The sequence below is a fragment of the Crotalus tigris genome, unplaced genomic scaffold, assembly GCF_016545835.1.
Source record: "Crotalus tigris isolate CLP2741 ecotype Arizona unplaced genomic scaffold, ASM1654583v1 scf7180000018184.2832721, whole genome shotgun sequence".
Lineage (NCBI taxonomy): Eukaryota > Metazoa > Chordata > Lepidosauria > Squamata > Viperidae > Crotalus > Crotalus tigris.
In genome coordinates this window covers 1620602-1630730 of record NW_024096871.1, presented here as the reverse complement: position 1 = coordinate 1630730, position 10129 = coordinate 1620602, and the positions used below count along the sequence as shown (strand labels likewise).

General features: G+C 35.7%; 1 long non-coding RNA gene across 1 annotated transcript in view; it reads right to left on the bottom strand.

Moving 5' to 3' along the window:
* Positions 1-391: 391 nt before the first annotated feature.
* Positions 392-10129, bottom strand: part of LOC120310453 — a 50616-nt gene continuing 40878 nt past the window's right edge. The window contains exon 3 of the long non-coding RNA XR_005557364.1: positions 392-1767. This is a non-coding gene — a long non-coding RNA (uncharacterized LOC120310453). The remainder of the gene's footprint in view (positions 1768-10129) is intronic.

Genomic DNA, 10129 nt, shown 5'->3' with positions numbered 1-10129 from the left:
GTCATTTAGTCCCCCTTGTTTCAGGATTTATAATAGTTTGCTTTGTCTTATTTTATCAAAAGCTTTTTTGAAATCAATGAAGCACATGTAAACACTGTGATTGACATCTCTACAACACTGTACAAGAACCTGAATGCTGAACAGCGCATCTTGTGTACCAAGATTGTTTCTGAAATCAAATTGTGTGTTACCTAGACACTCTTCAATTTTGTTGTATATTCTTGTGTGAATTATTCTCAGGAATATTTTCAGGACATGACTCATTAAGCTTATTGTTCTGTATTCAATACACTTCTTTGCATTTATTTTTGGGGGATTGTCACAAAGATTGATTTTAGCCAATCATTTGGTATCTTTCCTGTTTCATATACCCGACTGAAGAGCTGCAGTAAAAAATTATTCCCATTGTCTTCCAGAAATTTTAAAATTTCTACTGGGATATCATCAGGTCCTGTGGCTTTTTTTGTTTTTGCTATTTTTATTGCATGTTCCATCTCCTCCATAGTGATGTTTGGTCCAGTTGTTATACTTCCCATATCTATATCATCCCTAGTGTCCTCAAAAAGTTCTAAAATATATTCCTTCCATCTTTTTAGTTTTTTGTCCTCATCTAAGATAATTTCCCCTCTTTGTCAACTAAGTTGTTGGTTTTCTTTTTGTAGAGGCCTGCTGCTTTTTTCACTTTTTGTGTAATTGAAATTATCATGTATACGTTCTGTATCTTCTAGTTCCTTGCATCTCTTTGCAAACCACTTTTGTTTTGCCAGTTGAATTTTTCTTCTAATTGTTTTCTGCAATTCATGGTATTTTTCTTTTTTTTATTTGTATAAGATCTTCTTTCATCCATGAAAAATTTATTTTATGTACTTCCCTCATTGGCACATATTCCCCCAAATATTCCCCAAAAGGTTCAATTTCCTTCATCTGGACAGGAAGGAATCCGGGTCAAAAATATCCCCTGTTTGGTTCACAAACAATTATTTGCAAGAATTATGTGTCATTTTCTAGAGTCAATTTGTGAATAATATCATGTACCTTCTGTACTGATGACAAAGTGAATACCCATAAGCTATATATGGTGAAGGTAGAGACTGGATCTTTGCAAACATTCTGCAAAGGGCATATTATAACTTTTTCACTGAAATATATGAATATAAAATGGTGCAGTCAGAAAATATCCACAAGTACCACCTGGTAGAATAGAAAATCCCAGCCACCTGGTACCTAAAAATCTGTTATAGTTACATTTTATTTCACACAGATGATAAAAAAATAGAGATGAGCTATATTATTTATGCTTATGGTGTATCATTTTTGAAAACAACATGTTATATCCAGACAGTTCTGTCATCACCATGTCATCTGAAGAGTTGCTTTTATCATCACCACATATTGTTTTCACAGCATGCATTATTGACATGGGATTCTTACAATAGCTAACTCCTGAACTGAAACAAACTGACTTCACAGCAGTTAAAGAAGTATGCTAACCTTCTTGCTATCACAACTTAGCTATGACCATGCTTACAAGCCTATGTAGCATAAGCCCTTTGCATAGTGACCTTCCATTTAGGATTATAGAATGACGAAAATAGTTAAAAGGTTAAGATTACTTATTATGGTTCATTCTTAGGTGCTCTGTCTTGAAAAATATAATATAGGGGTATTTTTAGGCAACTCTTCAGGGATTCCCAGGATAGCTGTTCCAGAGGACGAGAACAATTCTCCAGCACATTGTTGCAGATGCTTCCCCAGCAAAGATGCCTCCTTGGAAAAAGAGAAAAAAACCAGAAAAGTCAAGATGGCAGTCCTGAATGTTCTGTTGAACTAGTCATAGCTATCATCGAATTGTGTGTGTGTGTGTGTATGTGTGTGTGTGTGTGTGTGTGTGTAAAAACAAAGTGGAGCTGTGATACCAAATTGCAATTTAATTTTCACCCCCACACTGCAGATGTCCCAATTCAGGCAAAATAGTTATAGACAAATCATGATGCATACAATTAAGACCTGAAGATCCTAGTAATATGGGGGGAGGGGGAATTAAATACAAGAAAAACTGTAATGTGTATTTATCTTTGCATGTATGTTCATTGGCTACTACATCAAATGTAGTACAGAACAATGCAAGTGGATTTAAACCAAAAATAATCCCCTGTTGAGCAGTTTGCCTTTCTCCCTGAACACAACCTTTGGATGTATCAGAATGAAAATGAAAACTTGTATATCTGGGCTACACCATGTTTGGTTGATGAGAAATCACTTATTTCAATTATCTCTGATACAGCAAAGTCTCTTTAGTGATGTCAAGAAGATATTCTAATTTTGTTTTATTAGGTTTTTGTGAACAGAGAATTTACATTCAAATATGTAAATTCCAATTCTCTTTTTTCCCTAATTTGAAATGATGCAGACAGGAAAAATCTTTATAATTTAAGATGGAAGAATTGATCTAATGCATAATGTGAAAATTATCAACAGGTATGGCTTTTTTAGTACAGATAGTCCTCGACTTACAAAAATTCACTTAGTGATCATTCAAAGTTACAGTGGCACTAAAAAAAAGTAACTTATGACCATTTTTCACACTTAGCATCCCCATGGTCACGTGATCAGAATTTGGATGCTTGGCAACTGGCTCATATTTATAATGGTTGCAGTGTCCCGAGATCAAGTGATCCCCTTTTGCAATTTTCTAACAAGCAAAGTCAATGGGAAAACCAGATTCATTTAACAACCATGTTACTAACTTAACTGCAGGGATTCACTTAACAATTATGGAAAGAAAGGTCATAAAATGGGACAAAATTCACTTAAAAATATTTTGCTTAGCAACAAAAATTTTGGGCTCAATTGTGTGGTTGTAAGTCAAGGACTACCTGTTACAGTGTGGGTGACAGAAATATTTCTGCCCTTCTAGCTGTTTCCTGACATCTGTTCTTTCTTATTGTTATTGTGTTATTAGCCTGGAGTGAGCCAAGAATAAGTCATAAATAAAGCAAAACTTTGCAATAGATAGGTATTAACAAAGCATATCAATTTTAAATTAAATTAAATAACTAGATGTAAAAGTTTCCTTTTTTCAGTAGTGTTAGAGATTCTCAGGAAGGATGACAAGAATTAACAACTATTCAGTCTGTAATCTTGAACAGACAAGCAACTTTTGATTCAAATGATGATTTTTTTATCAAAGTAAAATTAACTATAACGGGAAGTTTAGGAAGAAATCAGAGAAGGGGAAAAAAACAGATTCTTTTTCTCCACCTACCCATCTTCTCTAAATACAACAGCTGTGGGTGGATCAGAAGTTGCAGGACACACTTACATAAGATTGGCACCCATGCATTTTGGCTTTCTTTACATGCCAGCTATCCAGGTTTTGGGGGACATCCTCAATAGTTGTTTTAACATGTTAATCAAAACAAAATGTGTCCCTTTTAGCTTCTTAGATAAATATCAAGTCCCATGTTGTACACTGGTCAGTAAAAATAGACATACATTTGTTTGAATGCTTCTTCTTATAAATCCAGTTCAATATCAGAAGAATCAAGAGAGGGGTGGAAAGTGTAAAAAGAAAAAATCAAGATGGTAAACTATTTTCTTCACCATGGACCTCCTTTAAATACTTTTTGTGGCCATAGACCTTAGCCACAAGATATAAATCATAACATTTCTTAAAGCTTCATGGATCCCCTGTGATGACATCATGCTCCCCCCAGGGGTCTGTGGACTAGTGCTGTAGAACATCAGCTTTACTGGAGTACTGTATTTTTACATGTATAAGATGCTATTTTTTTGCCTGCAAACACCCTGTTCAAAAATCAGGTGCGTCTTATAAAAGTGCATCTTATACACAGAAAAATAATGGTAATCTCCGCAGCCCAGGGCATGCCTGTATGGGTTGCCATGCTGCCTGGTGCAGGTATCAAGCCCCTGTGGGCTTGCCACTAATGGGGGGGAGGGGGGCAAGATCGTCGGCCAGCTGAACTTCTGGATTTGCTGGCTCAGCTGTTCAGCACTCTGCATGAGAGAAACTCGCATCGGCATAGAGAAACTCGCATGCCAGAGCTTCTTATAAAAAGGTGCATCTTATAGATGGAAAATATGGTACTTTATTTCAGCAGAATCATGAAAATGATTGTCAAGGATGATTAAATAATACAGTTAGGACTGGTCCTTAGAACCAAACTCTTCCTGCTGATGTCACAAATGCCATCCCGAGCATTGTAGTCATATAAACAGTTTCAGAGACCAACCATTAGCAGTTGAACTGGTATTGGTATACTGAAGACCATCAAGACTGATATTATTTACTGAAATAACATTTCACCTTTTAGCAGAATCTTTATAGAAGATACAGACAGACATGCATACAAATACAACTACTTCAGTAATTCTTTTTATATTTAAATGTACAGAAACAAGCTCTATGCTATTTCTTTGTGGTACTTGCTATTAAGTGAATTTAAAATAATGTACAGAAGGCAGAACTAGACCAGGTTATTCCCAATTCTCATTATAATAAGATAACTAAGTTCTGGAAATGTGCAAGTTAAAGAAAGCTTGACTGTTCTATTATTTATACTATACTCTATAGTCTTCATCATGAAAAAAAAACCCAAAATGAGCCGAGGTGGCGCAGCAGTTAGAGTGCAGTACTGCAGGCCACTTTAGCTGACTGTGTTCAGCAGGTCAGCGGTTCAAATCTCACCGGCTCAAGGTTGACTCAGCCTTCCATCCTTCCGGGGTAGGTAAAATGAGGACCCAGAGTGTCGGGGGCAATGTAAATATATATATATATATATATATATACACACATTGCTTACTGGTGTACACCGCTTAGAGAGTGCTTGCACTTAAAGCGGTATATAAGTCTCATAAATAAATAAATAAATAAAATATATTATGATTCTTTTTACAGCTAGAATCTAATATACAGCCCTGTAATAATATGTAAATAATAGCCTAAATTATTTAGAAAGTTATATGCCTCATAACTTATATATGAACATTGGACAGCTAACAACAATAAATAAGAAAGATGTAATAAAACTTCTCTAAATGAAAGCTAAAGAAAACCCAGAATTAAAAGAATCATAGCATCAAAACTTCAGGTGTAATTTCTGAATTTTTGTCCCTGCCCCACACTCATCAGGTGCCTCAATCCCCTGAATTGGACTCTTAAGATAGGGTCTTCTTCCTGTAAAATATTAATAATGGATAAAACATAAAAGTCAGATAATTTTCTTTTTTCGCATTAAGTCAATGATTTTTAAGAATCAACTGAGGAATTTGAAAAAGAAAACAGGAATGTAGATGATACGTGTTTTAGTCATCCTTGAATCAGTGTCAGAATTATGGAGCCTTTCTAAAATCCACCGTGCTTTTAACAATCTATTTAAAGTTATGCCTAAATGAATGTATGGTATTCATTCTGGATATCTTCCTTCTTGATATTTCAATGTTGTTGGTGCTTTTTCATCTGCTATATGATCTGCAGTTTTTGTAATCCATGGAAGCACAAGACCAACAAAAATGGTCTTTTTACTACAGCAAAAACATAACCAGGCAAAATCAGGGAAACAAGGAAAATAGAGCTAAAAAAGCTCATACATACTGACATCCAACTATGTTAATCTATCTCAATAGAAACAACCATGAGAAATATTGATTTATTATGACATAAGATTTTTTCACTTTATAGTTTATTAAACATAAGCCAAATTTTAGAACAAAATTCCCAATGAAAAATTAAGAAAACAATAATAATCTGTGGACTTCATGGGACTTGTTAGTAGTTTGAATTTTGATTTAAGTTTCATCTCTAGGTTATTTTCGGTTTAAGGTGGCGTGTTGGGCCAATGGGTGACATATGACAATGTCCAGTATCTCTTACAATGCTGGCTCTTTAAATAGGCTGTATATGATGCATGAAATGTAATTTTACTGAGCAATGTTTTATTAACTGTTTAAAGATGTGAGTATTTAAAGCCAGAAATAAAAACTGAAGTTTTAAAGGTATTTAGTCATTTATTCCATTGTTTATACACATGATATTCTTGAAAGCATAGTTGAAAACTTTATGCAATCAGGAGTGACTAAAGAAAATATTTCTCCACTGAGATATGAATTATCAAAAAAAATCATATATTCTGATAATAGCTAATTGTTTATTTAAAAAAAAAAAGTCCTAGAAGGCTGTCAGTAGCTGGGAATCATGATAGCCAAATCATGTGGTACAGTATTTGCAAATTCAGAGACAAATACTGTATCTTAGTACTCATTTGCAGTTAGAAGATTTTAGCCTTATTTGGTGGAGTTATCTGAACTAGAGAACAGAATGCAGAGAATGTCAACAAAAAGTCATCATCAATGAGCTCTATGAGAACAAGAAAATAAATGGAACTCCAAATCTCCTTTTCTGCAAGGCAAAAGATCATTGAGGATTTGATTCCTAAGCAGGTAAAAAGTCAATTTTCACTTACAGGAAACATCAACTACTTTTTTAAATAGCTGTTTTATAGCTATTCCCAGAAATATAAATATATAGTTTCTAGCTGAGTTTACCCTTCTATTTCTGGGAGCATGATAGCACATCTGTTTCTATCATGATACCATGGGAGTAAGAACGATGATGTACCAGTTGCTGAGAAATAACAACAAAAAGAAACAATAGTCCAAGTCCAAACTTGTATTATAGGTACTAATTGTTTACAGTGAAGTATAAAGATACTATATAATGGTTTTCTCCAATGGCTCTTTGGAGTTATCTGCTTAGATTAACTGAATAGGTAACAAATTTGATCTATGAATTTATTCAGATTTATATTCCATTCTTTCTCCAAAAACTCAAAGCAATTTACATAGTACTTCCTTCTGCAATTCCCACTCACAATATCCTAAGCTGAAGTTCAAATGAGGTCCTATTCATGGAAGCTTGGCTGAAGACAATTCAGAAAAGTTACCTGCATGTATGAGATAGCAAGTGTTCATTTATTCATCCTATAAAAATTCCCTATCTACAATCTCTGCCTCAGAAACATTAAAATTTAAGGTTGTTCACAGTGGCATTTTCAACAAATCATATGATACCAAAATGACAACATATATACCTTGGTATGTTGTCACTACTAAGTACTTAAGTCCCAATAGCTGAAGAAAGTACATATGTTCTGACATTTGTTCAATGGTGTTATCTTACATATGTAATCATTAACTCCTGTGTATGCCTATGATTACTCACAAATACACATTGGATCACTTTGCAAAATGTGCTCCTGAATCACATGAAAGTTTAACATTAGCAAATCCAGACTCTGGTCATTTCTGACTGAAAACCTGGTTAAAATAACTTCAGAGTACTTGGGATAATTATTGGTTATCTAACTTAAATGAGTCAGATAGTACTGTATGAATGCAAGGTGGGTTAACACATTTTCTGGGCTCAGAATACAAACAAGCTCCATCTTTATGTTGCTGTTAGATTTTTTTACTTTTTTTTTTTTTACTTTTCACTCCCAAAGATGTATTGAGGAACAAATGAGGCAGAAAATGTATAGGGATGGGTCAGGACTCTGTCCTCAATTAGATTACTGTGCAGTTGAACTTATAGCTTCTAAGGATCCTTTTGTACAGCCAAAGTGAACCACTGTCAAGCTAATTGCAAAGGCTTCTAATTTTTAACCAGCTTTTCCACTGGTTAATTGTCCTCACTATTAGGAAGTTTCTTCTTAATTCCAGGTTGCTTCTCTCTTTGATTAGTTTCCAACCATGGTGCTTTGGAGAACAATTTGACTCCCTCTTCTTTGTGGCAGTCCCCCAAATATTGGAGTACTGCTACCATGTCACCCCTATTTCTTCTTTTCTTTAGACTAGCCAAATCCAGTTCCTGCAGCCATTCTTCATATGTTTTAGTCTCCAATCTTTTGATCATCTTAATTGCTATTCTCTGAGCTTTTTCCAAAGTCTCAACATCTTTTTTGTAATGGTGACCAAAACTGGTTACAGTATTCCAGGTGTGGTATCACTAGTGACTAGAGTTTTATAAAGCGGTACTAATACTTCATGTGATCTTGATTCTATGCCTCTGTTTATACAACCCAGGATTGTATTAGCTTTTTTGGCTGCTGATGCATACTGCTGGCTCATATTCAAGTGTTCATCCCCTAGGACTCCAAGAATCCCCCTCTCACAGTTACTGTTTTTGGTCTCGCCTAATCTGTACTTATACCTTTGATTTTTCCTGCCTAAATGTAGAACTTTGCTTTTCTCCATATTAAAATTCATTTTGTTGGATAGGGTCCATTGTTCAAGTTTGTCAAGATCTTTTTGGATCCGGAGCTTGTCTTCTGGAGTGTTGGCTATTTCTGCCAGTTTAGTGTCATCTGCAAATTTGAGTTTCGCTTCTATTCCCTCATCTAAGAAATTTATGAAGATTTTGAAGACTACTGGGCCTAAGATGGACCCTTGTGGTACCCCACTGCTTACCTCTCTCCATATTGATGTAGTACCATTGAGGACTACTCGTTAAGTATGGTTTGTCAGCCAGCGACAGATCCATCTGATAGTGATGTTATCTATTCTGCCTCTTTCTAGATTACCAAGAAGTAGGTTGTGGTCTACTTTGTCAAATGCCTTACTGATATCTAAGTATACTACATCAACAGTATTTTCACTAGACTACTAATTTAGTCACTTTATCAAAGAATGAAATAAGATAGGTTTGGTATGATCTGTTTTTTAAAAACCCATTATTATTTTGTTTGCTTCTAGTTATTCATAGATCTGTTTTTTTATTATCTTTTCCAGAATCTTCCCAGGTATTGATGTTAGACTGATTGGCCTGTAGTTTCCTGGGTGTTTTTTTTCTTCCTTTTTTGAAGATGGCAACCACATCAGCCCCTTCCCAATCCACAGGTACTTCCCTGGTTCTTCAGGATTTTTGAAAGATATGGTGCAATGGTTCTTAGATAACATCTGCCAGCTCCTTCAGAACTCTGGGATGTAATCTGTTTGGTCCTGGTGATTTATATTCACAGTACCCTTTTCAATCTTGGAAACTGTCCTATCTGTAAACAAATCACTAGTCTACAAGGACCGATTATTTATCTAGGGTCTGTAATCTCTGCTCTTCAGGCAGAAATTAGGTGTCCAGTTCAGCCCTTCTACTTCACTGAGCCTCTAGGTTATCAGCCCCCTCTACCACAAAGATCCTGCAGGAGAAGGGCAGTGTGGAGAACTGTGGGATCTGGCAGGGTGAGAACTGTGAACCATAAATACAAAGCTTTTGCTGTGTCCCTGCACAATAGATACAGTGCCCTTGCTGACCTTAATAGGGACATTAAGGAGACAGGAAAAGGTATTTTTGATGACAACTCAAATAAGCAGGGGATCTTGGTCCGAGATGAAGAACTTGTTTTCGACAGGGAGAAGTACGAATCAAGTATTACACATCAGTCATGCAAAAATAGAAAGACATCCAAAAAGAGAAGCCACCTTCTGGTTGGTGATTCAATTATAAGGGATGTAAATTTAGGAAAGGACACAGAGGTTTCGAATGAGGTCAGGTGTCTTCCAGGTGCTACTGCCAGTAGAGACAAGAAGCGTATTTGTAAAATAATCAAGAATGCCAGCAAGGACTGTGATGTGGAGGCAATTGTACATCTTGGCACTAACAATCTGTCCCCAAAAGATGTACTTACTATGCAGAATGACTTCCAGAGCCTGGGGCAGGATCTTAGCAGAATAGGCTGTAGGCTTATTTTTTCAGAGGTCTTACCAGTGTATAAGGACCAAAATGGAAAAGGCCAACGTATAGCACAATTCAATATGTGGCTAAAGAGTGGAGTAAAGGTGAAGGCTTTGGATATATTAGTCACGATGTCAGCAGCTGGTCCAATGAAAAAATGTATAAAAGAGATGGCTTGCATCCATCAAAGAAAGGGACTAAGTTACTTGGCTATAAATTCACAGATTTTTCTGAAGGATGATTTAAACTAAACAGTTGGGACAGTGAGCTAACTGATACAGAACATCTCTGTCCCCGGCAATCTAAAAATTATAGGGCTATCAGTGCATGTAACATAGATGTGTGTGTGGACAAGAACATCAACCTTGCTATCAAGCAACATCA